A 22609-nucleotide genomic window follows, 5' to 3' on the forward strand; every position below is an offset into this window, starting at 1 on the left:
ACATCGTGCAGTTTGAGATCAGCAACAAGGCGTCGCAACTCACCAGAATAATTAAAATTAGGAGTCTGATCTTTGCGGCCCAGAACACAATTAAAGTCACCACCGAGTATCAGTGGTGAGGGATTTCGCCGCAAGAGGTAAATGATATCGTCTTTGAAAAACGCGGCTCGTGCTGCCCGGTGACTACTACCAGAGGGTGCATATAAATTGACAAAAGTGACCCCTGCGATGGTAAGCCCAATCCCTCTCCCCGACTCTAACGTATCAACGTTTTGAACGGGAATGCCTTCCCGAACTAAAATGGCAGTACCGACGTGCGCTTCCGGTGAAATATTGGAAAAACATACAAATCCGGTAAAGTCGAGGTGGGGCGATACAACCTCCTGAAGAAATGCGATGTCAGTCGCTGATTCGTAGAGAAACTGTTTGAGAGCAGCGAGTTTTAAATCCGAATGGATCCTGTTAATATTGAGAGTGGAAAGCGTGTAGGATTGCAACATGAAGCACGGAGATGTCTAATCACCTGTCAGGCCATCATTCCACGCCAGAACCTTCGTGAGAATCTGACTTCGAAGGTGCGTCAGCATCGGCGCCGGAACCTTTCTTTTTAGGCTTCCTGCGAACAACATTGACATTGGGTTTCACCGAGTGTCGGCGCCAACCTCCCGTTGAGAAATTCGCAGCGGAAGGCGGGGTAGGAGGATCGGAGCTGACGTCAGGTGCCAGCGCCGCCTCCACTGCACACGGTGATTGCTCAGACTGCAAAACTACTTCCGGCGACCTATCTCTTCCACATGCTCTTTCGATAGCTGAGTGTTGATCAACGGTGGAACCTTCCGTTTGTTTGTTGTCGGGCTGAGGCGGTGACGTAGCCGGCTGTTTACGCCCACGCACTTCCCCGTCCTGTTTACAAACGGTGTCAACATCGGTCGGTCGGTCGGTCTGCATCGGTTGACATGCCTCAGGTGACAGGCGTGGTATTGAAGCTACCGCGGCCTGTTCGTTTACGGGTAAGGGATCCAACTGAGCAACTGGCACCGGTGAATTGGCGCCACAATCCGAAAGCAGGGAATGTTCGGAGCCCGGAACCTCAAACATCGGCGGCGATGTGCCATCGACAGATGACCTAGCCACATTAATGTCATCGTCGTCTGCACTACCGCCATCGTAAGTGCGTCGTCTCTTGTGAGTAACGACACCACTTTGAACAACAGAAGAGTCTGAAGTCTCCTTCCGCGCTAGCGGTGGAAAGTCAGCAGCACGATGCTGCGCCCTATCTTCATCTTTGTCCAGGATGGGGGAACTGGACCCATCTGTCACAGAATTTTCCTTCACAAGGTCGGCCAGAGTCAACCTTTTGCGCTGCTGTAAGTGGGTTTGCAAAACAAAGACCCGTTTCGGACAATCCTGCCTCATATGTCCACTCTCATTACAGACATGACAGGTCAAAGTCTGTCCACTGTACATAACATGAGCCTTATATCCGCAAACTTGAACATGAGAGGGAATATTATACTTGACTTGCATGTCGACCGAACGCACACCGCTAAAGCATTGCAACCGGTGTTGGCTGGACCACCGTTCATTCCTAATTTGCTTAATTTCACCATACTTAGAAAGAACGTCTTTTAAATAACAGTTGTCAACCTCGGGGGGCAAGTTAAAAACACGCACATGCTTGTAATCAACATCAGCATTACAAACTGTGACCTTACTCACCGAATTGTCACGGTGGCGGAATTCAGCTTCCCCATCAAATTTGTTTAATATCCGTTCCAGCACAAAGGCGAGAGCAGCTTGACATAAAAACAGTATTGTTCCAGATCATAGTAAGCCGTATGTATCTGATCAGATGTGAGGCCAACAACATCAACAATCCAGTCGTGAATTTACAGTGAACTGGGTGGTACATATCGGGTAGCCTTGTCAAAACCAAAGCGCACAGTAAGCTTCCTGGGAAACATGGTAGACATTGCAGCAGATAAACAGCGGCCAAAACCGCTTTCAAGACAGAAACAAAATTGACGTCGAAAACACAAGTACAAACACACAAAACACTAACACACACGGAACGAAGAGTAACAAGAGCTAGTCGCGACTTCGAAACACAGCAGCTAAGCGGAGCGCTAACACGTCCTCACAGCACGCCGTCTGAAGCGGAACTATCCCTGAGCTAAGGAGGCTGTTACAGCTTACACCTCTTTGCGATCGTCACAGCCCTCGAGAAAAATACATTTCAGAGTCCAGAAAATGCGTACAAAGATTTACTCTGCCACAACAATTCGCTACCACTGAGGTCCACAGCGATGAGTGACGGGTGCTGCCGTCTTTCGTCTATCGTCATCTGTGATCTTGGCTCAGGCCCGAAGAGACACGCTATTTTGAAATTTTCGGTTCACAGCAGTACATTGGCCCATTTAAAATTGTGCTGCCCCCTGTGAGAATCGAACTCACGGCCCCTGGTTTACAAGACCAGTGCTCTGCCCCTGAGCTAAGGAGGCTGTTACAGCTTACACCTCTTTGCGATCGTCACAGCCCTCGAGAAAAATACATTTCAGAGTCCAGAAAATGCGTACAAAGATTTACTCTGCCACAACAATTCGCTACCACTGAGGTCCACAGCGATGAGTGACGGGTGCTGCCGTCTTTCGTCATCTGTGATCTTGGCTCAGGCCCGAAGAGACACGCTATTTTGAAATTTTCGGTTCACAGCAGTACATTGGCCCATTTAAAATTGTGCTGCCCCCTGTGAGAATCGAACTCACGGCCCCTGGTTTACAAGACCAGCGCTCTGCCCCTGAGCTAAGGAGGCTGTTACAGCCTACACCTCTTTGCGATCGTCACAGCCCTCGAGAAAAATACATTTCAGAGTCCAGAAAATGCGTACAAAGATTTACTCTGCCACAACAATTCGCTACCACTGAGGTCCACAGCGATGAGTGACGGGTGCTGCCGTCTTTCGTCTATCGTCATCTGTGATCTTGGCTCAGGCCCGAAGAGACACGCTATTTTGAAATTTTCGGTTCACAGCAGTACATTGGCCCATTTAAAATTGTGCTGCCCCCTGTGAGAATCGAACTCACGGCCCCTGGTTTACAAGACCAGTGCTCTGCCCCTGAGCTAAGGAGGCTGTTACAGCTTACACCTCTTTGCGATCGTCACAGCCCTCGAGAAAAATACATTTCAGAGTCCAGAAAATGCGTACAAAGATTTACTCTGCCACAACAATTCGCTACCACTGAGGTCCACAGCGATGAGTGACGGGTGCTGCCGTCTTTCGTCTATCGTCATCTGTGATCTTGGCTCAGGCCCGAAGAGACACGCTATTTTGAAATTTTCGGTTCACAGCAGTACATTGGCCCATTTAAAATTGTGCTGCCCCCTGTGAGAATCGAACTCACGGCCCCTGGTTTACAAGACCAGTGCTCTGCTCCTGAGCTAAGGAGGCTGTTACAGCTTACACCTCTTTGCGATCGTCACAGCCCTCGAGAAAAATACATTTCAGAGTCCAGAAAATGCGTACAAAGATTTACTCTGCCACAACAATTCGCTACCACTGAGGTCCACAGCGATGAGTGACGGGTGCTGCCGTCTTTCGTCTATCGTCATCTGTGATCTTGGCTCAGGCCCGAAGAGACACGCTATTTTGAAATTTTCGGTTCACAGCAGTACATTGGCCCATTTAAAATTGTGCTGCCCCCTGTGAGAATCGAACTCACGGCCCCTGGTTTACAAGACCAGTGCTCTGCCCCTGAGCTAAGGAGGCTGTTACAGCTTACACCTCTTTGCGATCGTCACAGCCCTCGAGAAAAATACATTTCAGAGTCCAGAAAATGCGTACAAAGATTTACTCTGCCACAACAATTCGCTACCACTGAGGTCCACAGCGATGAGTGACGGGTGCTGCCGTCTTTCGTCTATCGTCATCTGTGATCTTGGCTCAGGCCCGAAGAGACACGCTATTTTGAAATTTTCGGTTCACAGCAGTACATTGGCCCATTTAAAATTGTGCTGCCCCCTGTGAGAATCGAACTCACGGCCCCTGGTTTACAAGACCAGTGCTCTGCCCCTGAGCTAAGAAGGCTGTTACAGCTTACACCTCTTTGCGATCGTCACAGCCCTCGAGAAAAATACATTTCAGAGTCCAGAAAATGCGTACAAAGATTTACTCTGCCACAACAATTCGCTACCACTGAGGTCCACAGCGATGAGTGACGGGTGCTGCCGTCTTTCGTCTATCGTCATCTGTGATCTTGGCTCAGGCCCGAAGAGACACGCTATTTTGAAATTTTCGGTTCACAGCAGTACATTGGCCCATTTAAAATTGTGCTGCCCCCTGTGAGAATCGAACTCACGGCCCCTGGTTTACAAGACCAGTGCTCTGCCCCTGAGCTAAGGAGGCTGATACAGCTTACACCTCTTTGCGATCGTCACAGCCCTCGAGAAAAATACATTTCAGAGTCCAGAAAATGCGTACAAAGATTTACTCTGCCACAACAATTCGCTACCACTGAGGTCCACAGCGATGAGTGACGGGTGCTGCCGTCTTTCGTCTATCGTCATCTGTGATCTTGGCTCAGGCCCGAAGAGACACGCTATTTTGAAATTTTCGGTTCACAGCAGTACATTGGCCCATTTAAAATTGTGCTGCCCCCTGTGAGAATCGAACTCACGGCCCCTGGTTTACAAGACCAGTGCTCTGCCCCTGAGCTAAGGAGGCTGTTACAGCTTACACCTCTTTGCGATCGTCACAGCCCTCGAGAAAAATACATTTCAGAGTCCAGAAAATGCGTACAAAGATTTACTCTGCCACAACAATTCGCTACCACTGAGGTCCACAGCGATGAGTGACGGGTGCTGCCGTCTTTCGTCTATCGTCATCTGTGATCTTGGCTCAGGCCTGAAGAGACACGCTATTTTGAAATTTTCGGTTCACAGCAGTACATTGGCCCATTTAAAATTGTGCTGCCCCCTGTGAGAATCGAACTCACGGCCCCTGGTTTACAAGACCAGTGCTCTGCCCCTGAGCTAAGGAGGCTGTTACAGCTTTCACCTCTTTGCGATCGTCACAGCCCTCGAGAAAAATACATTTCAGAGTCCAGAAAATGCGTACAAAGATTTACTCTGCCACAACAATTCGCTACCACTGAGGTCCACAGCGATGAGTGACGGGTGCTGCCGTCTTTCGTCTATCGTCATCTGTGATCTTGGCTCAGGCCCGAAGAGACACGCTATTTTGAAATTTTCGGTTCACAGCAGTACATTGGCCCATTTAAAATTGTGCTGCCCCCTGTGACAATCGAACTCACGGCCCCTGGTTTACAAGACCAGTGCTCTGCCCCTGAGCTAAGGAGGCTGTTACAGCTTACACCTCTTTGCGATCGTCACAGCCCTCGAGAAAAATACATTTCAGAGTCCAGAAAATGCGTACAAAGATTTACTCTGCCACAACAATTCGCTACCACTGAGGTCCACAGCGATGAGTGACGGGTGCTGCCGTCTTTCGTCTATCGTCATCTGTGATCTTGGCTCAGGCCCGAAGAGACACGCTATTTTGAAATTTTCGGTTCACAGCAGTACATTGGCCCATTTAAAATTGTGCTGCCCCCTGTGAGAATCGAACTCACGGCCCCTGGTTTACAAGACCAGTGCTCTGCCCCTGAGCTAAGGAGGCTGATACAGCTTACACCTCTTTGCGATCGTCACAGCCCTCGAGAAAAATACATTTCAGAGTCCAGAAAATGCGTACAAAGATTTACTCTGCCACAACAATTCGCTACCACTGAGGTCCACAGCGATGAGTGACGGGTGCTACCGTCTTTCGTCTATCGTCATCTATGATCTTGGCTCAGGCCCGAAGAGACACGCTATTTTGAAATTTTCGGTTCACAGCAGTACATTGGCCCATTTAAAATTGTGCTGCCCCCTGTGAGAATCGAACTCACGGCCCCTGGTTTACAAGACCAGTGCTCTGCCCCTGAGCTAAGGAGGCTGTTACAGCTTACACCTCTTTGCGATCGTCACAGCCCTCGAGAAAAATACATTTCAGAGTCCAGAAAATGCGTACAAAGATTTACTCTGCCACAACAATTCGCTACCACTGAGGTCCACAGCGATGAGTGACGGGTGCTGCCGTCTTTCGTCTATCGTCATCTGTGATCTTGGCTCAGGCCCGAAGAGACACGCTATTTTGAAATTTTCGGTTCACAGCAGTACATTGGCCCATTTAAAATTGTGCTGCCCCCTGTGAGTATCGAACTCACGGCCCCTGGTTTACAAGACCAGTGCTCTGCCCCTGAGCTAAGGAGGCTGTTACAGCTTACACCTCTTTGCGATCGTCACAGCCCTCGAGAAAAATACATTTCAGAGTCCAGAAAATGCGTACAAAGATTTACTCTGCCACAACAATTCGCTACCACTGAGGTCCACAGCGATGAGTGACGGGTGCTGCCGTCTTTCGTCTATCGTCATCTGTGATCTTGGCTCAGGCCCGAAGAGACACGCTATTTTGAAATTTTCGGTTCACAGCAGTACATTGGCCCATTTAAAATTGTGCTGCCCCCTGTGAGAATCGAACTCACGGCCCCTGGTTTACAAGACCAGTGCTCTGCCCCTGAGCTAAGGAGGCTGTTACAGCTTACACCTCTTTGCGATCGTCACAGCCCTCGAGAAAAATACATTTCAGAGTCCAGAAAATGCGTACAAAGATTTACTCTGCCACAACAATTCGCTACCACTGAGGTCCACAGCGATGAGTGACGGGTGCTGCCGTCTTTCGTCTATCGTCATCTGTGATCTTGGCTCAGGCCCGAAGAGACACGCTATTTTGAAATTTTCGGTTCACAGCAGTACATTGGCCCATTTAAAATTGTGCTGCCCCCTGTGAGAATCGAACTCACGGCCCCTGGTTTACAAGACCAGTGCTCTGCCCCTGAGCTAAGGAGGCTGTTACAGCTTACACCTCTTTGCGATCGTCACAGCCCTCGAGAAAAATACATTTCAGAGTCCAGAAAATGCGTACAAAGATTTACTCTGCCACAACAATTCGCTACCACTGAGGTCCACAGCGATGAGTGACGGGTGCTGCCGTCTTTCGTCTATCGTCATCTGTGATCTTGGCTCAGGCCCGAAGAGACACGCTATTTTGAAATTTTCGGTTCACAGCAGTACATTGGCCCATTTAAAATTGTGCTGCCCCTTGTGAAAATCGAACTCACGGCCCCTGGTTTACAAGACCAGTGCTCTGCCCCTGAGCTAAGGAGGCTGTTACAGCTTACACCTCTTTGCGATCGTCACAGCCCTCGAGAAAAATACATTTCAGAGTCCAGAAAATGCGTACAAAGATTTACTCTGCCACAACAATTCGCTACCACTGAGGTCCACAGCGATGAGTGACGGGTGCTGCCGTCTTTCGTCTATCGTCATCTGTGATCTTGGCTCAGGCCCGAAGAGACACGCTATTTTGAAATTTTCGGTTCACAGCAGTACATTGGCCCATTTAAAATTGTGCTGCCCCCTGTGAGAATCGAACTCACGGCCCCTGGTTTACAAGACCAGTGCTCTGCCCCTGAGCTAAGGAGGCTGTTACAGCTTACACCTCTTTGCGATCGTCACAGCCCTCGAGAAAAATACATTTCAGAGTCCAGAAAATGCGTACAAAGATTTACTCTGCCACAACAATTCGCTACCACTGAGGTCCACAGCGATGAGTGACGGGTGCTGCCGTCTTTCGTCTATCATCATCTGTGATCTTGGCTCAGGCCCGAAGAGACACGCTGTTTTGAAATTTTCGGTTCACAGCAGTACATTGGCCCATTTAAAATTGTGCTGCCCCCTGTGAGAATCGAACTCACGGCCCCTGGTTTACAAGACCAGTGCTCTGCCCCTGAGCTAAGGAGGCTGTTACAGCTTACACCTCTTTGCGATCGTCACAGCCCTCGAGAAAAATACATTTCAGAGTCCAGAAAATGCGTACAAAGATTTACTCTGCCACAACAATTCGCTACCACTGAGGTCCACAGCGATGAGTGACGGGTGCTGCCGTCTTTCGTCTATCGTCATCTGTGATCTTGGCTCAGGCCCGAAGAGACACGCTATTTTGAAATTTTCGGTTCACAGCAGTACATTGGCCCATTTAAAATTGTGCTGCCCCCTGTGAGAATCGAACTCACGGCCCCTGGTTTACAAGACCAGTGCTCTGCCCCTGAGCTAAGGAGGCTGTTACAGCTTACACCTCTTTGCGATCGTCACAGCCCTCGAGAAAAATACATTTCAGAGTCCAGAAAATGCGTACAAAGATTTACTCTGCCACAACAATTCGCTACCACTGAGGTCCACAGCGATGAGTGACGGGTGCTGCCGTCTTTCGTCTATCGTCATCTGTGATCTTGGCTCAGGCCCGAAGAGACACGCTATTTTGAAATTTTCGGTTCACAGCAGTACATTGGCCCATTTAAAATTGTGCTGCCCCCTGTGAGAATCGAACTCACGGCCCCTGGTTTACAAGACCAGTGCTCTGCCCCTGAGCTAAGGAGGCTGTTACAGCTTACACCTCTTTGCGATCGTCACAGCCCTCGAGAAAAATACATTTCAGAGTCCAGAAAATGCGTACAAAGATTTACTCTGCCACAACAATTCGCTACCACTGAGGTCCACAGCGATGAGTGACGGGTGCTGCCGTCTTTCGTCTATCGTCATCTGTGATCTTGGCTCAGGCCCGAAGAGACACGCTATTTTGAAATTTTCGGTTCACAGCAGTACATTGGCCCATTTAAAATTGTGCTGCCCCCTGTGAGAATCGAACTCACGGCCCCTGGTTTACAAGACCAGTGCTCTGCCCCTGAGCTAAGGAGGCTGTTACAGCTTACACCTCTTTGCGATCGTCACAGCCCTCGAGAAAAATACATTTCAGAGTCCAGAAAATGCGTACAAAGATTTACTCTGCCACAACAATTCGCTACCAATGAGGTCCACAGCGATGAGTGACGGGTGCTGCCGTCTTTCGTCTATCGTCATCTGTGATCTTGGCTCAGGCCCGAAGAGACACGCTATTTTGAAATTTTCGGTTCACAGCAGTACATTGGCCCATTTAAAATTGTGCTGCCCCCTGTGAGAATCGAACTCACGGCACCTGGTTTACAAGACCAGTGCTCTGCCCCTGAGCTAAGGAGGCTGTTACAGCTTACACCTCTTTGCGATCGTCACAGCCCTCGAGAAAAATACATTTCAGAGTCCAGAAAATGCGTACAAAGATTTACTCTGCCACAACAATTCGCTACCACTGAGGTCCACAGCGATGAGTGACGGGTGCTGCCGTCTTTCGTCTATCGTCATCTGTGATCTTGGCTCAGGCCCGAAGAGACACGCTATTTTGAAATTTTCGGTTCACAGCAGTACATTGGCCCATTTAAAATTGTGCTGCCCCCTGTGAGAATCGAACTCACGGCCCCTGGTTTACAAGACCAGTGCTCTGCCCCTGAGCTAAGGAGGCTGTTACAGCTTACACCTCTTTGCGATCGTCACAGCCCTCGAGAAAAATACATTTCAGAGTCCAGAAAATGCGTACAAAGATTTACTCTGCCACAACAATTCGCTACCACTGAGGTCCACAGCGATGAGTGACGGGTGCTGCCGTCTTTCGTCTATCGTCATCTGTGATCTTGGCTCAGGCCCGAAGAGACACGCTATTTTGAAATTTTCGGTTCACAGCAGTACATTGGCCCATTTAAAATTGTGCTGCCCCCTGTGAGAATCGAACTCACGGCCCCTGGTTTACAAGACCAGTGCTCTGCCCCTGAGCTAAGGAGGCTGTTACAGCTTACACCTCTTTGCGATCGTCACAGCCCTCGAGAAAAATACATTTCAGAGTCCAGAAAATGCGTACAAAGATTTACTCTGCCACAACAATTCGCTACCACTGAGGTCCACAGCGATGAGTGACGGGTGCTGCCGTCTTTCGTCTATCGTCATCTGTGATCTTGGCTCAGGCCCGAAGAGACACGCTATTTTGATATTTTCGGTTCACAGCAGTACATTGGCCCATTTAAAATTGTGCTGCCCCCTGTGAGAATCGAACTCACGGCCCCTGGTTTACAAGACCAGTGTTCTGCCCCTGAGCTAAGGAGGCTGTTACAGCTTACACCTCTTTGCGATCGTCACAGCCCTCGAGAAAAATACATTTCAGAGTCCAGAAAATGCGTACAAAGATTTACTCTGCCACAACAATTCGCTACCACTGAGGTCCACAGCGATGAGTGACGGGTGCTGCCGTCTTTCGTCTATCGTCATCTGTGATCTTGGCTCAGGCCCGAAGAGACACGCTATTTTGAAATTTTCGGTTCACAGCAGTACATTGGCCCATTTAAAATTGTGCTGCCCCCTGTGAGAATCGAACTCACGGCCCCTGGTTTACAAGACCAGTGCTCTGCCCCTGAGCTAAGGAGGCTGTTACAGCTTACACCTCTTTGCGATCGTCACAGCCCTCGAGAAAAATACATTTCAGAGTCCAGAAAATGCGTACAAAGATTTACTCTGCCACAACAATTCGCTACCACTGAGGTCCACAGCGATGAGTGACGGGTGCTGCCGTCTTTCGTCTATCGTCATCTGTGATCTTGGCTCAGGCCCGAAGAGACACGCTATTTTGAAATTTTCGGTTCACAGCAGTACATTGGCCCATTTAAAATTGTGCTGCCCCCTGTGAGAATCGAACTCACGGCCCCTGGTTTACAAGACCAGTGCTCTGCCCCTGAGCTAAGGAGGCTGTTACAGCTTACACCTCTTTGCGATCGTCACAGCCCTCGAGAAAAATACATTTCAGAGTCCAGAAAATGCGTACAAAGATTTACTCTGCCACAACAATTCGCTACCACTGAGGTCCACAGCGATGAGTGACGGGTGCTGCCGTCTTTCGTCTATCGTCATCTGTGATCTTGGCTCAGGCCCGAAGAGACACGCTATTTTGAAATTTTCGGTTCACAGCAGTACATTGGCCCATTTAAAATTGTGCTGCCCCCTGTGAGAATCGAACTCACGGCCCCTGGTTTACAAGACCAGTGCTCTGCCCCTGAGCTAAGGAGGCTGTTACAGCTTACACCTCTTTGCGATCGTCACAGCCCTCGAGAAAAATACATTTCAGAGTCCAGAAAATGCGTACAAAGATTTACTCTGCCACAACAATTCGCTACCACTGAGGTCCACAGCGATGAGTGACGGGTGCTGCCGTCTTTCGTCTATCGTCATCTGTGATCTTGGCTCAGGCCCGAAGAGACACGCTATTTTGAAATTTTCGGTTCACAGCAGTACATTGGCCCATTTAAAATTGTGCTGCCCCCTGTGAGAATCGAACTCACGGCCCCTGGTTTACAAGACCAGTGCTCTGCCCCTGAGCTAAGGAGGCTGTTACAGCTTACACCTCTTTGCGATCGTCACAGCCCTCGAGAAAAATACATTTCAGAGTCCAGAAAATGCGTACAAAGATTTACTCTGCCACAACAATTCGCTACCACTGAGGTCCACAGCGATGAGTGACGGGTGCTGCCGTCTTTCGTCTATCGTCATCTGTGATCTTGGCTCAGGCCCGAAGAGACACGCTATTTTGAAATTTTCGGTTCACAGCAGTACATTGGCCCATTTAAAATTGTGCTGCCCCCTGTGAGAATCGAACTCACGGCCCCTGGTTTACAAGACCAGTGCTCTGCCCCTGAGCTAAGGAGGCTGTTACAGCTTACACCTCTTTGCGATCGTCACAGCCCTCGAGAAAAATACATTTCAGAGTCCAGAAAATGCGTACAAAGATTTACTCTGCCACAACAATTCGCTACCACTGAGGTCCACAGCGATGAGTGACGGGTGCTGCCGTCTTTCGTCTATCGTCATCTGTGATCTTGGCTCAGGCCCGAAGAGACACGCTATTTTGAAATTTTCGGTTCACAGCAGTACATTGGCCCATTTAAAATTGTGCTGCCCCCTGTGAGAATCGAACTCACGGCCCCTGGTTTACAAGACCAGTGCTCTGCCCCTGAGCTAAGGAGGCTGTTACAGCTTACACCTCTTTGCGATCGTCACAGCCCTCGAGAAAAATACATTTCAGAGTCCAGAAAATGCGTACAAAGATTTACTCTGCCACAACAATTCGCTACCACTGAGGTCCACAGCGATGAGTGACGGGTGCTGCCGTCTTTCGTCTATCGTCATCTGTGATCTTGGCTCAGGCCCGAAGAGACACGCTATTTTGAAATTTTCGGTTCACAGCAGTACATTGGCCCATTTAAAATTGTGCTGCCCCCTGTGAGAATCGAACTCACGGCCCCTGGTTTACAAGACCAGTGCTCTGCCCCTGAGCTAAGGAGGCTGTTACAGCTTACACCTCTTTGCGATCGTCACAGCCCTCGAGAAAAATACATTTCAGAGTCCAGAAAATGCGTACAAAGATTTACTCTGCCACAACAATTCGCTACCACTGAGGTCCACAGCGATGAGTGACGGGTGCTGCCGTCTTTCGTCTATCGTCATCTGTGATCTTGGCTCAGGCCCGAAGAGACACGCTATTTTGAAATTTTCGGTTCACAGCAGTACATTGGCCCATTTAAAATTGTGCTGCCCCCTGTGAGAATCGAACTCACGGCCCCTGGTTTACAAGACCAGTGCTCTGCCCCTGAGCTAAGGAGGCTGTTACAGCTTACACCTCTTTGCGATCGTCACAGCCCTCGAGAAAAATACATTTCAGAGTCCAGAAAATGCGTACAAAGATTTACTCTGCCACAACAATTCGCTACCACTGAGGTCCACAGCGATGAGTGACGGGTGCTGCCGTCTTTCGTCTATCGTCATCTGTGATCTTGGCTCAGGCCCGAAGAGACACGCTATTTTGAAATTTTCGGTTCACAGCAGTACATTGGCCCATTTAAAATTGTGCTGCCCCCTGTGAGAATCGAACTCACGGCCCCTGGTTTACAAGACCAGTGCTCTGCCCCTGAGCTAAGGAGGCTGTTACAGCTTACACCTCTTTGCGATCGTCACAGCCCTCGAGAAAAATACATTTCAGAGTCCAGAAAATGCGTACAAAGATTTACTCTGCCACAACAATTCGCTACCACTGAGGTCCACAGCGATGAGTGACGGGTGCTGCCGTCTTTCGTCTATCGTCATCTGTGATCTTGGCTCAGGCCCGAAGAGACACGCTATTTTGAAATTTTCGGTTCACAGCAGTACATTGGCCCATTTAAAATTGTGCTGCCCCCTGTGAGAATCGAACTCACGGCCCCTGGTTTACAAGACCAGTGCTCTGCCCCTGAGCTAAGGAGGCTGTTACAGCTTACACCTCTTTGCGATCGTCACAGCCCTCGAGAAAAATACATTTCAGAGTCCAGAAAATGCGTACAAAGATTTACTCTGCCACAACAATTCGCTACCACTGAGGTCCACAGCGATGAGTGACGGGTGCTGCCGTCTTTCGTCTATCGTCATCTGTGATCTTGGCTCAGGCCCGAAGAGACACGCTATTTTGAAATTTTCGGTTCACAGCAGTACATTGGCCCATTTAAAATTGTGCTAGCCCCCTGTGAGAATCGAACTCACGGCCCCTGGTTTACAAGACCAGTGCTCTGCCCCTGAGCTAAGGAGGCTGTTACAGCTTACACCTCTTTGCGATCGTCACAGCCCTCGAGAAAAATACATTTCAGAGTCCAGAAAATGCGTACAAAGATTTACTCTGCCACAACAATTCGCTACCACTGAGGTCCACAGCGATGAGTGACGGGTGCTGCCGTCTTTCGTCTATCGTCATCTGTGATCTTGGCTCAGGCCCGAAGAGACACGCTATTTTGAAATTTTCGGTTCACAGCAGTACATTGGCCCATTTAAAATTGTGCTGCCCCCTGTGAGAATCGAACTCACGGCCCCTGGTTTACAAGACCAGTGCTCTGCCCCTGAGCTAAGGAGGCTGTTACAGCTTACACCTCTTTGCGATCGTCACAGCCCTCGAGAAAAATACATTTCAGAGTCCAGAAAATGCGTACAAAGATTTACTCTGCCACAACAATTCGCTACCACTGAGGTCCACAGCGATGAGTGACGGGTGCTGCCGTCTTTCGTCTATCGTCATCTGTGATCTTGGCTCAGGCCCGAAGAGACACGCTATTTTGAAATTTTCGGTTCACAGCAGTACATTGGCCCATTTAAAATTGTGCTGCCCCCTGTGAGAATCGAACTCACGGCCCCTGGTTTACAAGACCAGTGCTCTGCCCCTGAGCTAAGGAGGCTGTTACAGCTTACACCTCTTTGCGATCGTCACAGCCCTCGAGAAAAATACATTTCAGAGTCCAGAAAATGCGTACAAAGATTTACTCTGCCACAACAATTCGCTACCACTGAGGTCCACAGCGATGAGTGACGGGTGCTGCCGTCTTTCGTCTATCGTCATCTGTGATCTTGGCTCAGGCCCGAAGAGACACGCTATTTTGAAATTTTCGGTTCACAGCAGTACATTGGCCCATTTAAAATTGTGCTGCCCCCTGTGAGAATCGAACTCACGGCCCCTGGTTTACAAGACCAGTGCTCTGCCCCTGAGCTAAGGAGGCTGTTACAGCTTACACCTCTTTGCGATCGTCACAGCCCTCGAGAAAAATACATTTCAGAGTCCAGAAAATGCGTACAAAGATTTACTCTGCCACAACAATTCGCTACCACTGAGGTCCACAGCGATGAGTGACGGGTGCTGCCGTCTTTCGTCTATCGTCATCTGTGATCTTGGCTCAGGCCCGAGAGACACGCTATTTTGAAATTTGTTCACAGCAGTACATTGGCCCATTTAAAATTGTGCTGCCCCCTGTGAGAATCGAACTCACGGCCCCTGGTTTACAAGACCAGTGCTCTGCCCCTGAGCTAAGGAGGCTGTTACAGCTTACACCTCTTTGCGATCGTCACAGCCCTCGAGAAAAATACATTTCAGAGTCCAGAAAATGCGTACAAAGATTTACTCTGCCACAACAATTCGCTACCACTGAGGTCCACAGCGATGAGTGACGGGTGCTGCCGTCTTTCGTCTATCGTCATCTGTGATCTTGGCTCAGGCCCGAAGAGACACGCTATTTTGAAATTTTCGGTTCACAGCAGTACATTGGCCCATTTAAAATTGTGCTGCCCCCTGTGAGAATCGAACTCACGGCCCCTGGTTTACAAGACCAGTGCTCTGCCCCTGAGCTAAGGAGGCTGTTACAGCTTACACCTCTTTGCGATCGTCACAGCCCTCGAGAAAAATACATTTCAGAGTCCAGAAAATGCGTACAAAGATTTACTCTGCCACAACAATTCGCTACCACTGAGGTCCACAGCGATGAGTGACGGGTGCTGCCGTCTTTCGTCTATCGTCATCTGTGATCTTGGCTCAGGCCCGAAGAGACACGCTATTTTGAAATTTTCGGTTCACAGCAGTACATTGGCCCATTTAAAATTGTGCTGCCCCCTGTGAGAATCGAACTCACGGCCCCTGGTTTACAAGACCAGTGCTCTGCCCCTGAGCTAAGGAGGCTGTTACAGCTTACACCTCTTTGCGATCGTCACAGCCCTCGAGAAAAATACATTTCAGAGTCCAGAAAATGCGTACAAAGATTTACTCTGCCACAACAATTCGCTACCACTGAGGTCCACAGCGATGAGTGACGGGTGCTGCCGTCTTTCGTCTATCGTCATCTGTGATCTTGGCTCAGGCCCGAAGAGACACGCTATTTTGAAATTTTCGGTTCACAGCAGTACATTGGCCCATTTAAAATTGTGCTGCCCCCTGTGAGAATCGAACTCACGGCCCCTGGTTTACAAGACCAGTGCTCTGCCCCTGAGCTAAGGAGGCTGTTACAGCTTACACCTCTTTGCGATCGTCACAGCCCTCGAGAAAAATACATTTCAGAGTCCAGAAAATGCGTACAAAGATTTACTCTGCCACAACAATTCGCTACCACTGAGGTCCACAGCGATGAGTGACGGGTGCTGCCGTCTTTCGTCTATCGTCATCTGTGATCTTGGCTCAGGCCCGAAGAGACACGCTATTTTGAAATTTTCGGTTCACAGCAGTACATTGGCCCATTTAAAATTGTGCTGCCCCCTGTGAGAATCGAACTCACGGCCCCTGGTTTACAAGACCAGTGCTCTGCCCCTGAGCTAAGGAGGCTGTTACAGCTTACACCTCTTTGCGATCGTCACAGCCCTCGAGAAAAATACATTTCAGAGTCCAGAAAATGCGTACAAAGATTTACTCTGCCACAACAATTCGCTACCACTGAGGTCCACAGCGATGAGTGACGGGTGCTGCCGTCTTTCGTCTATCGTCATCTGTGATCTTGGCTCAGGCCCGAAGAGACACGCTATTTTGAAATTTTCGGTTCACAGCAGTACATTGGCCCATTTAAAATTGTGCTGCCCCCTGTGAGAATCGAACTCACGGCCCCTGGTTTACAAGACCAGTGCTCTGCCCCTGAGCTAAGGAGGCTGTTACAGCTTACACCTCTTTGCGATCGTCACAGCCCTCGAGAAAAATACATTTCAGAGTCCAGAAAATGCGTACAAAGATTTACTCTGCCACAACAATTCGCTACCACTGAGGTCCACAGCGATGAGTGACGGGGTGCTGCCGTCTTTCGTCTATCGTCATCTGTGATCTTGGCTCAGGCCCGAAGAGACACGCTATTTTGAAATTTTCGGTTCACAGCAGTACATTGGCCCATTTAAAATTGTGCTGCCCCCTGTGAGAATCGAACTCACGGCCCCTGGTTTACAAGCCAGTGCTCTGCCCCTGAGCTAAGGAGGCTGTTACAGCTTACACCTCTTTGCGATCGTCACAGCCCTCGAGAAAAATACATTTCAGAGTCCAGAAAATGCGTACAAAGATTTACTCTGCCACAACAATTCGCTACCACTGAGGTCCACAGCGATGAGTGACGGGTGCTGCCGTCTTTCGTCTATCGTCATCTGTGATCTTGGCTCAGGCCCGAAGAGACACGCTATTTTGAAATTTTCGGTTCACAGCAGTACATTGGCCCATTTAAAATTGTGCTGCCCCCTGTGAGAATCGAACTCACGGCCCCTGGTTTACAAGACCAGTGCTCTGCCCCTGAGCTAAGGAGGCTGTTACAGCTTACACCTCTTTGCGATCGTCACAGCCCTCGAGAAAAATACATTTCAGAGTCCAGAAAATGCGTACAAAGATTTACTCTGCCACAACAATTCGCTACCACTGAGGTCCACAGCGATGAGTGACGGGTGCTGCCGTCTTTCGTCTATCGTCATCTGTGATCTTGGCTCAGGCCCGAAGAGACACGCTATTTTGAAATTTTCGGTTCACAGCAGTACATTGGCCCATTTAAAATTGTGCTGCCCCCTGTGAGAATCGAACTCACGGCCCCTGGTTTACAAGACCAGTGCTCTGCCCCTGAGCTAAGGAGGCTGTTACAGCTTACACCTCTTTGCGATCGTCACAGCCCTCGAGAAAAATACATTTCAGAGTCCAGAAAATGCGTACAAAGATTTACTCTGCCACAACAATTCGCTACCACTGAGGTCCACAGCGATGAGTGACGGGTGCTGCCGTCTTTCGTCTATCGTCATCTGTGATCTTGGCTCAGGCCCGAAGAGACACGCTATTTTGAAATTTTCGGTTCACAGCAGTACATTGGCCCATTTAAAATTGTGCTGCCCCCTGTGAGAATCGAACTCACGGCCCCTGGTTTACAAGACCAGTGCTCTGCCCCTGAGCTAAGGAGGCTGTTACAGCTTACACCTCTTTGCGATCGTCACAGCCCTCGAGAAAAATACATTTCAGAGTCCAGAAAATGCGTACAAAGATTTACTCTGCCACAACAATTCGCTACCACTGAGGTCCACAGCGATGAGTGACGGGTGCTGCCATCTTTCGTCTATCGTCATCTGTGATCTTGGCTCAGGCCCGAAGAGACACGCTATTTTGAAATTTTCGGTTCACAGCAGTACATTGGCCCATTTAAAATTGTGCTGCCCCCTGTGAGAATCGAACTCACGGCCCCTGGTTTACAAGACCAGTGCTCTGCCCCTGAGCTAAGGAGGCTGTTACAGCTTACACCTCTTTGCGATCGTCACAGCCCTCGAGAAAAATACATTTCAGAGTCCAGAAAATGCGTACAAAGATTTACTCTGCCACAACAATTCGCTACCACTGAGGTCCACAGCGATGAGTGACGGGTGCTGCCGTCTTTCGTCTATCGTCATCTGTGATCTTGGCTCAGGCCCGAAGAGACACGCTATTTTGAAATTTTCGGTTCACAGCAGTACATTGGCCCATTTAAAATTGTGCTGCCCCCTGTGAGAATCGAACTCACGGCCCCTGGTTTACAAGACCAGTGCTCTGCCCCTGAGCTAAGGAGGCTGTTACAGCTTACACCTCTTTGCGATCGTCACAGCCCTCGAGAAAAATACATTTCAGAGTCCAGAAAATGCGTACAAAGATTTACTCTGCCACAACAATTCGCTACCACTGAGGTCCACAGCGATGAGTGACGGGTGCTGCCGTCTTTCGTCTATCGTCATCTGTGATCTTGGCTCAGGCCCGAAGAGACACGCTATTTTGAAATTTTCGGTTCACAGCAGTACATTGGCCCATTTAAAATTGTGCTGCCCCCTGTGAGAATCGAACTCACGGCCCCTGGTTTACAAGACCAGTGCTCTGCCCCTGAGCTAAGGAGGCTGTTACAGCTTACACCTCTTTGCGATCGTCACAGCCCTCGAGAAAAATACATTTCAGAGTCCAGAAAATGCGTACAAAGATTTACTCTGCCACAACAATTCGCTACCACTGAGGTCCACAGCGATGAGTGACGGGTGCTGCCGTCTTTCGTCTATCGTCATCTGTGATCTTGGCTCAGGCCCGAAGAGACACGCTATTTTGAAATTTTCGGTTCACAGCAGTACATTGGCCCATTTAAAATTGTGCTGCCCCCTGTGAGAATCGAACTCACGGCCCTGGTTCACAAGACCAGTGCTCTGCCCCTGAGCTAAGGAGGCTGTTACAGCTTACACCTCTTTGCGATCGTCACAGCCCTCGAGAAAAATACATTTCAGAGTCCAGAAAATGCGTACAAAGATTTACTCTGCCACAACAATTCGCTACCACTGAGGTCCACAGCGATGAGTGACGGGTGCTGCCGTCTTTCGTCTATCGTCATCTGTGATCTTGGCTCAGGCCCGAAGAGACACGCTATTTTGAAATTTTCGGTTCACAGCAGTACATTGGCCCATTTAAAATTGTGCTGCCCCCTGTGAGAATCGAACTCACGGGCCCTGGTTTACAAGACCAGTGCTCTGCCCCTGAGCTAAGGAGGCTGTTACAGCTTACACCTCTTTGCGATCGTCACAGCCCTCGAGAAAAATACATTTCAGAGTCCAGAAAATGCGTACAAAGATTTACTCTGCCACAACAATTCGCTACCACTGAGGTCCACAGCGATGAGTGACGGGTGCTGCCGTCTTTCGTCTATCGTCATCTGTGATCTTGGCTCAGGCCCGAAGAGACACGCTATTTTGAAATTTTCGGTTCACAGCAGTACATTGGCCCATTTAAAATTGTGCTGCCCCCTGTGAGAATCGAACTCACGGCCCCTGGTTTACAAGACCAGTGCTCTGCCCCTGAGCTAAGGAGGCTGTTACAGCTTACACCTCTTTGCGATCGTCACAGCCCTCGAGAAAAATACATTTCAGAGTCCAGAAAATGCGTACAAAGATTTACTCTGCCACAACAATTCGCTACCACTGAGGTCCACAGCGATGAGTGACGGGTGCTGCCGTCTTTCGTCTATCGTCATCTGTGATCTTGGCTCAGGCCCGAAGAGACACGCTATTTTGAAATTTTCGGTTCACAGCAGTACATTGGCCCATTTAAAATTGTGCTGCCCCCTGTGAGAATCGAACTCACGGCCCCTGGTTTACAAGACCAGTGCTCTGCCCCTGAGCTAAGGAGGCTGTTACAGCTTACACCTCTTTGCGATCGTCACAGCCCTCGAGAAAAATACATTTCAGAGTCCAGAAAATGCGTACAAAGATTTACTCTGCCACAACAATTCGCTACCACTGAGGTCCACAGCGATGAGTGACGGGTGCTGCCGTCTTTCGTCTATCGTCATCTGTGATCTTGGCTCAGGCCCGAAGAGACACGCTATTTTGAAATTTTCGGTTCACAGCAGTACATTGGCCCATTTAAAATTGTGCTGCCCCCTGTGAGAATCGAACTCACGGCCCCTGGTTTACAAGACCAGTGCTCTGCCCCTGAGCTAAGGAGGCTGTTACAGCTTACACCTCTTTGCGATCGTCACAGCCCTCGAGAAAAATACATTTCAGAGTCCAGAAAATGCGTACAAAGATTTACTCTGCCACAACAATTCGCTACCACTGAGGTCCACAGCGATGAGTGACGGGTGCTGCCGTCTTTCGTCTATCGTCATCTGTGATCTTGGCTCAGGCCCGAAGAGACACGCTATTTTGAAATTTTCGGTTCACAGCAGTACATTGGCCCATTTAAAATTGTGCTGCCCCCTGTGAGAATCGAACTCACGGCCCCTGGTTTACAAGACCAGTGCTCTGCCCCTGAGCTAAGGAGGCTGTTACAGCTTACACCTCTTTGCGATCGTCACAGCCCTCGAGAAAAATACATTTCAGAGTCCAGAAAATGCGTACAAAGATTTACTCTGCCACAACAATTCGCTACCACTGAGGTCCACAGCGATGAGTGACGGGTGCTGCCGTCTTTCGTCTATCGTCATCTGTGATCTTGGCTCAGGCCCGAAGAGACACGCTATTTTGAAATTTTCGGTTCACAGCAGTACATTGGCCCATTTAAAATTGTGCTGCCCCCTGTGAGAATCGAACTCACGGCCCCTGGTTTACAAGACCAGTGCTCTGCCCCTGAGCTAAGGAGGCTGTTACAGCTTACACCTCTTTGCGATCGTCACAGCCCTCGAGAAAAATACATTTCAGAGTCCAGAAAATGCGTACAAAGATTTACTCTGCCACAACAATTCGCTACCACTGAGGTCCACAGCGATGAGTGACGGGTGCTGCCGTCTTTCGTCTATCGTCATCTGTGATCTTGGCTCAGGCCCGAAGAGACACGCTATTTTGAAATTTTCGGTTCACAGCAGTACATTGGCCAATTTAAAATTGTGCTGCCCCCTGTGAGAATCGAACTCACGGCCCCTGGTTTACAAGACCAGTGCTCTGCCCCTGAGCTAAGGAGGCTGTTACAGCTTACACCTCTTTGCGATCGTCACAGCCCTCGAGAAAAATACATTTCAGAGTCCAGAAAATGCGTACAAAGATTTACTCTGCCACAACAATTCGCTACCACTGAGGTCCACAGCGATGAGTGACGGGTGCTGCCGTCTTTCGTCTATCGTCATCTGTGATCTTGGCTCAGGCCCGAAGAGACACGCTATTTTGAAATTTTCGGTTCACAGCAGTACATTGGCCCATTTAAAATTGTGCTGCCCCCTGTGAGAATCGAACTCACGGCCCCTGGTTTACAAGACCAGTGCTCTGCCCCTGAGCTAAGGAGGCTGTTACAGCTTACACCTCTTTGCGATCGTCACAGCCCTCGAGAAAAATACATTTCAGAGTCCAGAAAATGCGTACAAAGATTTACTCTGCCACAACAATTCGCTACCACTGAGGTCCACAGCGATGAGTGACGGGTGCTGCCGTCTTTCGTCTATCGTCATCTGTGATCTTGGCTCAGGCCCGAAGAGACACGCTATTTTGAAATTTTCGGTTCACAGCAGTACATTGGCCCATTTAAAATTGTGCTGCCCCCTGTGAGAATCGAACTCACGGCCCCTGGTTTACAAGACCAGTGCTCTGCCCCTGAGCTAAGGAGGCTGTTACAGCTTACACCTCTTTGCGATCGTCACAGCCCTCGAGAAAAATACATTTCAGAGTCCAGAAAATGCGTACAAAGATTTACTCTGCCACAACAATTCGCTACCACTGAGGTCCACAGCGATGAGTGACGGGTGCTGCCGTCTTTCGTCTATCGTCATCTGTGATCTTGGCTCAGGCCCGAAGAGACACGCTATTTTGAAATTTTCGGTTCAACAGCAGTACATTGGCCCATTTAAAATTGTGCTGCCCCCTGTGAGAATCGAACTCACGGCCCCTGGTTTACAAGACCAGTGCTCTGCCCCTGAGCTAAGGAGGCTGTTACAGCTTACACCTCTTTGCGATCGTCACAGCCCTCGAGAAAAATACATTTCAGAGTCCAGAAAATGCGTACAAAGATTTACTCTGCCACAACAATTCGCTACCACTGAGGTCCACAGCGATGAGTGACGGGTGCTGCCGTCTTTCGTCTATCGTCATCTGTGATCTTGGCTCAGGCCCGAAGAGACACGCTATTTTGAAATTTTCGGTTCACAGCAGTACATTGGCCCATTTAAAATTGTGCTGCCCCCTGTGAGAATCGAACTCACGGCCCCTGGTTTACAAGACCAGTGCTCTGCCCTGAGCTAAGGAGGCTGTTACAGCTTACACCTCTTTGCGATCGTCACAGCCCTCGAGAAAAATACATTTCAGAGTCCAGAAAATGCGTACAAAGATTTAC

General features: G+C 49.3%; 63 non-coding genes across 63 annotated transcripts; all 63 read right to left on the bottom strand.

The window, feature by feature from the left end:
- Window positions 1-2429: 2429 nt before the first annotated feature.
- Window positions 2430-2501, bottom strand: Trnat-ugu (transfer RNA threonine (anticodon UGU)). Its single transcript has one exon. It is a non-coding gene; the product is annotated as a tRNA-Thr (tRNA).
- A 239-nt stretch (window positions 2502-2740) lies between these two features.
- Window positions 2741-2812, bottom strand: Trnat-ugu (transfer RNA threonine (anticodon UGU)). Its single transcript has one exon. It is a non-coding gene; the product is annotated as a tRNA-Thr (tRNA).
- Window positions 2813-3058: 246 nt separating this feature from the next.
- Window positions 3059-3130, bottom strand: Trnat-ugu (transfer RNA threonine (anticodon UGU)). The gene has a single exon. It is a non-coding gene; the product is annotated as a tRNA-Thr (tRNA).
- A 246-nt stretch (window positions 3131-3376) lies between these two features.
- Window positions 3377-3448, bottom strand: Trnat-ugu (transfer RNA threonine (anticodon UGU)). Its single transcript has one exon. It is a non-coding gene; the product is annotated as a tRNA-Thr (tRNA).
- Window positions 3449-3694: 246 nt separating this feature from the next.
- Window positions 3695-3766, bottom strand: Trnat-ugu (transfer RNA threonine (anticodon UGU)). Its single transcript has one exon. It is a non-coding gene; the product is annotated as a tRNA-Thr (tRNA).
- Window positions 3767-4012: 246 nt separating this feature from the next.
- On the bottom strand, window positions 4013-4084 carry Trnat-ugu (transfer RNA threonine (anticodon UGU)). The gene has a single exon. It is a non-coding gene; the product is annotated as a tRNA-Thr (tRNA).
- A 246-nt stretch (window positions 4085-4330) lies between these two features.
- On the bottom strand, window positions 4331-4402 carry Trnat-ugu (transfer RNA threonine (anticodon UGU)). Its single transcript has one exon. It is a non-coding gene; the product is annotated as a tRNA-Thr (tRNA).
- Window positions 4403-4648: 246 nt separating this feature from the next.
- Window positions 4649-4720, bottom strand: Trnat-ugu (transfer RNA threonine (anticodon UGU)). The gene has a single exon. It is a non-coding gene; the product is annotated as a tRNA-Thr (tRNA).
- Window positions 4721-4966: 246 nt separating this feature from the next.
- Trnat-ugu (transfer RNA threonine (anticodon UGU)) lies at window positions 4967-5038 on the bottom strand. The gene has a single exon. It is a non-coding gene; the product is annotated as a tRNA-Thr (tRNA).
- A 246-nt stretch (window positions 5039-5284) lies between these two features.
- Window positions 5285-5356, bottom strand: Trnat-ugu (transfer RNA threonine (anticodon UGU)). The gene has a single exon. It is a non-coding gene; the product is annotated as a tRNA-Thr (tRNA).
- A 246-nt stretch (window positions 5357-5602) lies between these two features.
- On the bottom strand, window positions 5603-5674 carry Trnat-ugu (transfer RNA threonine (anticodon UGU)). The gene has a single exon. It is a non-coding gene; the product is annotated as a tRNA-Thr (tRNA).
- A 246-nt stretch (window positions 5675-5920) lies between these two features.
- Window positions 5921-5992, bottom strand: Trnat-ugu (transfer RNA threonine (anticodon UGU)). Its single transcript has one exon. It is a non-coding gene; the product is annotated as a tRNA-Thr (tRNA).
- Window positions 5993-6238: 246 nt separating this feature from the next.
- Trnat-ugu (transfer RNA threonine (anticodon UGU)) lies at window positions 6239-6310 on the bottom strand. Its single transcript has one exon. It is a non-coding gene; the product is annotated as a tRNA-Thr (tRNA).
- A 246-nt stretch (window positions 6311-6556) lies between these two features.
- On the bottom strand, window positions 6557-6628 carry Trnat-ugu (transfer RNA threonine (anticodon UGU)). The gene has a single exon. It is a non-coding gene; the product is annotated as a tRNA-Thr (tRNA).
- A 246-nt stretch (window positions 6629-6874) lies between these two features.
- Window positions 6875-6946, bottom strand: Trnat-ugu (transfer RNA threonine (anticodon UGU)). Its single transcript has one exon. It is a non-coding gene; the product is annotated as a tRNA-Thr (tRNA).
- Window positions 6947-7192: 246 nt separating this feature from the next.
- Window positions 7193-7264, bottom strand: Trnat-ugu (transfer RNA threonine (anticodon UGU)). Its single transcript has one exon. It is a non-coding gene; the product is annotated as a tRNA-Thr (tRNA).
- A 246-nt stretch (window positions 7265-7510) lies between these two features.
- Trnat-ugu (transfer RNA threonine (anticodon UGU)) lies at window positions 7511-7582 on the bottom strand. The gene has a single exon. It is a non-coding gene; the product is annotated as a tRNA-Thr (tRNA).
- Window positions 7583-7828: 246 nt separating this feature from the next.
- Trnat-ugu (transfer RNA threonine (anticodon UGU)) lies at window positions 7829-7900 on the bottom strand. The gene has a single exon. It is a non-coding gene; the product is annotated as a tRNA-Thr (tRNA).
- Window positions 7901-8146: 246 nt separating this feature from the next.
- On the bottom strand, window positions 8147-8218 carry Trnat-ugu (transfer RNA threonine (anticodon UGU)). Its single transcript has one exon. It is a non-coding gene; the product is annotated as a tRNA-Thr (tRNA).
- Window positions 8219-8464: 246 nt separating this feature from the next.
- On the bottom strand, window positions 8465-8536 carry Trnat-ugu (transfer RNA threonine (anticodon UGU)). The gene has a single exon. It is a non-coding gene; the product is annotated as a tRNA-Thr (tRNA).
- Window positions 8537-8782: 246 nt separating this feature from the next.
- Window positions 8783-8854, bottom strand: Trnat-ugu (transfer RNA threonine (anticodon UGU)). The gene has a single exon. It is a non-coding gene; the product is annotated as a tRNA-Thr (tRNA).
- A 246-nt stretch (window positions 8855-9100) lies between these two features.
- Window positions 9101-9172, bottom strand: Trnat-ugu (transfer RNA threonine (anticodon UGU)). The gene has a single exon. It is a non-coding gene; the product is annotated as a tRNA-Thr (tRNA).
- A 246-nt stretch (window positions 9173-9418) lies between these two features.
- Window positions 9419-9490, bottom strand: Trnat-ugu (transfer RNA threonine (anticodon UGU)). Its single transcript has one exon. It is a non-coding gene; the product is annotated as a tRNA-Thr (tRNA).
- A 246-nt stretch (window positions 9491-9736) lies between these two features.
- Window positions 9737-9808, bottom strand: Trnat-ugu (transfer RNA threonine (anticodon UGU)). Its single transcript has one exon. It is a non-coding gene; the product is annotated as a tRNA-Thr (tRNA).
- A 246-nt stretch (window positions 9809-10054) lies between these two features.
- On the bottom strand, window positions 10055-10126 carry Trnat-ugu (transfer RNA threonine (anticodon UGU)). The gene has a single exon. It is a non-coding gene; the product is annotated as a tRNA-Thr (tRNA).
- A 246-nt stretch (window positions 10127-10372) lies between these two features.
- Trnat-ugu (transfer RNA threonine (anticodon UGU)) lies at window positions 10373-10444 on the bottom strand. The gene has a single exon. It is a non-coding gene; the product is annotated as a tRNA-Thr (tRNA).
- A 246-nt stretch (window positions 10445-10690) lies between these two features.
- Trnat-ugu (transfer RNA threonine (anticodon UGU)) lies at window positions 10691-10762 on the bottom strand. Its single transcript has one exon. It is a non-coding gene; the product is annotated as a tRNA-Thr (tRNA).
- A 246-nt stretch (window positions 10763-11008) lies between these two features.
- Trnat-ugu (transfer RNA threonine (anticodon UGU)) lies at window positions 11009-11080 on the bottom strand. The gene has a single exon. It is a non-coding gene; the product is annotated as a tRNA-Thr (tRNA).
- A 246-nt stretch (window positions 11081-11326) lies between these two features.
- Trnat-ugu (transfer RNA threonine (anticodon UGU)) lies at window positions 11327-11398 on the bottom strand. The gene has a single exon. It is a non-coding gene; the product is annotated as a tRNA-Thr (tRNA).
- Window positions 11399-11644: 246 nt separating this feature from the next.
- Trnat-ugu (transfer RNA threonine (anticodon UGU)) lies at window positions 11645-11716 on the bottom strand. Its single transcript has one exon. It is a non-coding gene; the product is annotated as a tRNA-Thr (tRNA).
- Window positions 11717-11962: 246 nt separating this feature from the next.
- Trnat-ugu (transfer RNA threonine (anticodon UGU)) lies at window positions 11963-12034 on the bottom strand. The gene has a single exon. It is a non-coding gene; the product is annotated as a tRNA-Thr (tRNA).
- Window positions 12035-12280: 246 nt separating this feature from the next.
- Trnat-ugu (transfer RNA threonine (anticodon UGU)) lies at window positions 12281-12352 on the bottom strand. Its single transcript has one exon. It is a non-coding gene; the product is annotated as a tRNA-Thr (tRNA).
- Window positions 12353-12598: 246 nt separating this feature from the next.
- On the bottom strand, window positions 12599-12670 carry Trnat-ugu (transfer RNA threonine (anticodon UGU)). Its single transcript has one exon. It is a non-coding gene; the product is annotated as a tRNA-Thr (tRNA).
- Window positions 12671-12916: 246 nt separating this feature from the next.
- Trnat-ugu (transfer RNA threonine (anticodon UGU)) lies at window positions 12917-12988 on the bottom strand. Its single transcript has one exon. It is a non-coding gene; the product is annotated as a tRNA-Thr (tRNA).
- A 246-nt stretch (window positions 12989-13234) lies between these two features.
- Trnat-ugu (transfer RNA threonine (anticodon UGU)) lies at window positions 13235-13306 on the bottom strand. The gene has a single exon. It is a non-coding gene; the product is annotated as a tRNA-Thr (tRNA).
- Window positions 13307-13553: 247 nt separating this feature from the next.
- Window positions 13554-13625, bottom strand: Trnat-ugu (transfer RNA threonine (anticodon UGU)). The gene has a single exon. It is a non-coding gene; the product is annotated as a tRNA-Thr (tRNA).
- Window positions 13626-13871: 246 nt separating this feature from the next.
- On the bottom strand, window positions 13872-13943 carry Trnat-ugu (transfer RNA threonine (anticodon UGU)). The gene has a single exon. It is a non-coding gene; the product is annotated as a tRNA-Thr (tRNA).
- A 246-nt stretch (window positions 13944-14189) lies between these two features.
- Window positions 14190-14261, bottom strand: Trnat-ugu (transfer RNA threonine (anticodon UGU)). Its single transcript has one exon. It is a non-coding gene; the product is annotated as a tRNA-Thr (tRNA).
- A 246-nt stretch (window positions 14262-14507) lies between these two features.
- Trnat-ugu (transfer RNA threonine (anticodon UGU)) lies at window positions 14508-14579 on the bottom strand. Its single transcript has one exon. It is a non-coding gene; the product is annotated as a tRNA-Thr (tRNA).
- Window positions 14580-14821: 242 nt separating this feature from the next.
- Trnat-ugu (transfer RNA threonine (anticodon UGU)) lies at window positions 14822-14893 on the bottom strand. The gene has a single exon. It is a non-coding gene; the product is annotated as a tRNA-Thr (tRNA).
- A 246-nt stretch (window positions 14894-15139) lies between these two features.
- Window positions 15140-15211, bottom strand: Trnat-ugu (transfer RNA threonine (anticodon UGU)). Its single transcript has one exon. It is a non-coding gene; the product is annotated as a tRNA-Thr (tRNA).
- Window positions 15212-15457: 246 nt separating this feature from the next.
- On the bottom strand, window positions 15458-15529 carry Trnat-ugu (transfer RNA threonine (anticodon UGU)). Its single transcript has one exon. It is a non-coding gene; the product is annotated as a tRNA-Thr (tRNA).
- A 246-nt stretch (window positions 15530-15775) lies between these two features.
- Window positions 15776-15847, bottom strand: Trnat-ugu (transfer RNA threonine (anticodon UGU)). The gene has a single exon. It is a non-coding gene; the product is annotated as a tRNA-Thr (tRNA).
- A 246-nt stretch (window positions 15848-16093) lies between these two features.
- Trnat-ugu (transfer RNA threonine (anticodon UGU)) lies at window positions 16094-16165 on the bottom strand. Its single transcript has one exon. It is a non-coding gene; the product is annotated as a tRNA-Thr (tRNA).
- A 246-nt stretch (window positions 16166-16411) lies between these two features.
- Window positions 16412-16483, bottom strand: Trnat-ugu (transfer RNA threonine (anticodon UGU)). Its single transcript has one exon. It is a non-coding gene; the product is annotated as a tRNA-Thr (tRNA).
- A 564-nt stretch (window positions 16484-17047) lies between these two features.
- Trnat-ugu (transfer RNA threonine (anticodon UGU)) lies at window positions 17048-17119 on the bottom strand. The gene has a single exon. It is a non-coding gene; the product is annotated as a tRNA-Thr (tRNA).
- Window positions 17120-17365: 246 nt separating this feature from the next.
- On the bottom strand, window positions 17366-17437 carry Trnat-ugu (transfer RNA threonine (anticodon UGU)). Its single transcript has one exon. It is a non-coding gene; the product is annotated as a tRNA-Thr (tRNA).
- Window positions 17438-17683: 246 nt separating this feature from the next.
- Window positions 17684-17755, bottom strand: Trnat-ugu (transfer RNA threonine (anticodon UGU)). The gene has a single exon. It is a non-coding gene; the product is annotated as a tRNA-Thr (tRNA).
- Window positions 17756-18001: 246 nt separating this feature from the next.
- Trnat-ugu (transfer RNA threonine (anticodon UGU)) lies at window positions 18002-18073 on the bottom strand. Its single transcript has one exon. It is a non-coding gene; the product is annotated as a tRNA-Thr (tRNA).
- Window positions 18074-18319: 246 nt separating this feature from the next.
- Trnat-ugu (transfer RNA threonine (anticodon UGU)) lies at window positions 18320-18391 on the bottom strand. The gene has a single exon. It is a non-coding gene; the product is annotated as a tRNA-Thr (tRNA).
- Window positions 18392-18637: 246 nt separating this feature from the next.
- On the bottom strand, window positions 18638-18709 carry Trnat-ugu (transfer RNA threonine (anticodon UGU)). The gene has a single exon. It is a non-coding gene; the product is annotated as a tRNA-Thr (tRNA).
- Window positions 18710-18955: 246 nt separating this feature from the next.
- Trnat-ugu (transfer RNA threonine (anticodon UGU)) lies at window positions 18956-19026 on the bottom strand. The gene has a single exon. It is a non-coding gene; the product is annotated as a tRNA-Thr (tRNA).
- Window positions 19027-19272: 246 nt separating this feature from the next.
- On the bottom strand, window positions 19273-19344 carry Trnat-ugu (transfer RNA threonine (anticodon UGU)). The gene has a single exon. It is a non-coding gene; the product is annotated as a tRNA-Thr (tRNA).
- A 246-nt stretch (window positions 19345-19590) lies between these two features.
- On the bottom strand, window positions 19591-19662 carry Trnat-ugu (transfer RNA threonine (anticodon UGU)). Its single transcript has one exon. It is a non-coding gene; the product is annotated as a tRNA-Thr (tRNA).
- Window positions 19663-19908: 246 nt separating this feature from the next.
- Trnat-ugu (transfer RNA threonine (anticodon UGU)) lies at window positions 19909-19980 on the bottom strand. Its single transcript has one exon. It is a non-coding gene; the product is annotated as a tRNA-Thr (tRNA).
- A 246-nt stretch (window positions 19981-20226) lies between these two features.
- On the bottom strand, window positions 20227-20298 carry Trnat-ugu (transfer RNA threonine (anticodon UGU)). Its single transcript has one exon. It is a non-coding gene; the product is annotated as a tRNA-Thr (tRNA).
- A 246-nt stretch (window positions 20299-20544) lies between these two features.
- Window positions 20545-20616, bottom strand: Trnat-ugu (transfer RNA threonine (anticodon UGU)). Its single transcript has one exon. It is a non-coding gene; the product is annotated as a tRNA-Thr (tRNA).
- Window positions 20617-20862: 246 nt separating this feature from the next.
- Window positions 20863-20934, bottom strand: Trnat-ugu (transfer RNA threonine (anticodon UGU)). The gene has a single exon. It is a non-coding gene; the product is annotated as a tRNA-Thr (tRNA).
- A 246-nt stretch (window positions 20935-21180) lies between these two features.
- Window positions 21181-21252, bottom strand: Trnat-ugu (transfer RNA threonine (anticodon UGU)). The gene has a single exon. It is a non-coding gene; the product is annotated as a tRNA-Thr (tRNA).
- Window positions 21253-21498: 246 nt separating this feature from the next.
- Trnat-ugu (transfer RNA threonine (anticodon UGU)) lies at window positions 21499-21570 on the bottom strand. The gene has a single exon. It is a non-coding gene; the product is annotated as a tRNA-Thr (tRNA).
- Window positions 21571-21816: 246 nt separating this feature from the next.
- On the bottom strand, window positions 21817-21888 carry Trnat-ugu (transfer RNA threonine (anticodon UGU)). The gene has a single exon. It is a non-coding gene; the product is annotated as a tRNA-Thr (tRNA).
- A 247-nt stretch (window positions 21889-22135) lies between these two features.
- Trnat-ugu (transfer RNA threonine (anticodon UGU)) lies at window positions 22136-22207 on the bottom strand. Its single transcript has one exon. It is a non-coding gene; the product is annotated as a tRNA-Thr (tRNA).
- Window positions 22208-22453: 246 nt separating this feature from the next.
- Window positions 22454-22524, bottom strand: Trnat-ugu (transfer RNA threonine (anticodon UGU)). Its single transcript has one exon. It is a non-coding gene; the product is annotated as a tRNA-Thr (tRNA).
- Window positions 22525-22609: the final 85 nt, after the last annotated feature.

This window comes from Schistocerca serialis, unplaced genomic scaffold (genome assembly GCF_023864345.2).
Source record: "Schistocerca serialis cubense isolate TAMUIC-IGC-003099 unplaced genomic scaffold, iqSchSeri2.2 HiC_scaffold_1369, whole genome shotgun sequence".
Taxonomy (NCBI): Eukaryota; Metazoa; Arthropoda; class Insecta; order Orthoptera; family Acrididae; genus Schistocerca; species Schistocerca serialis.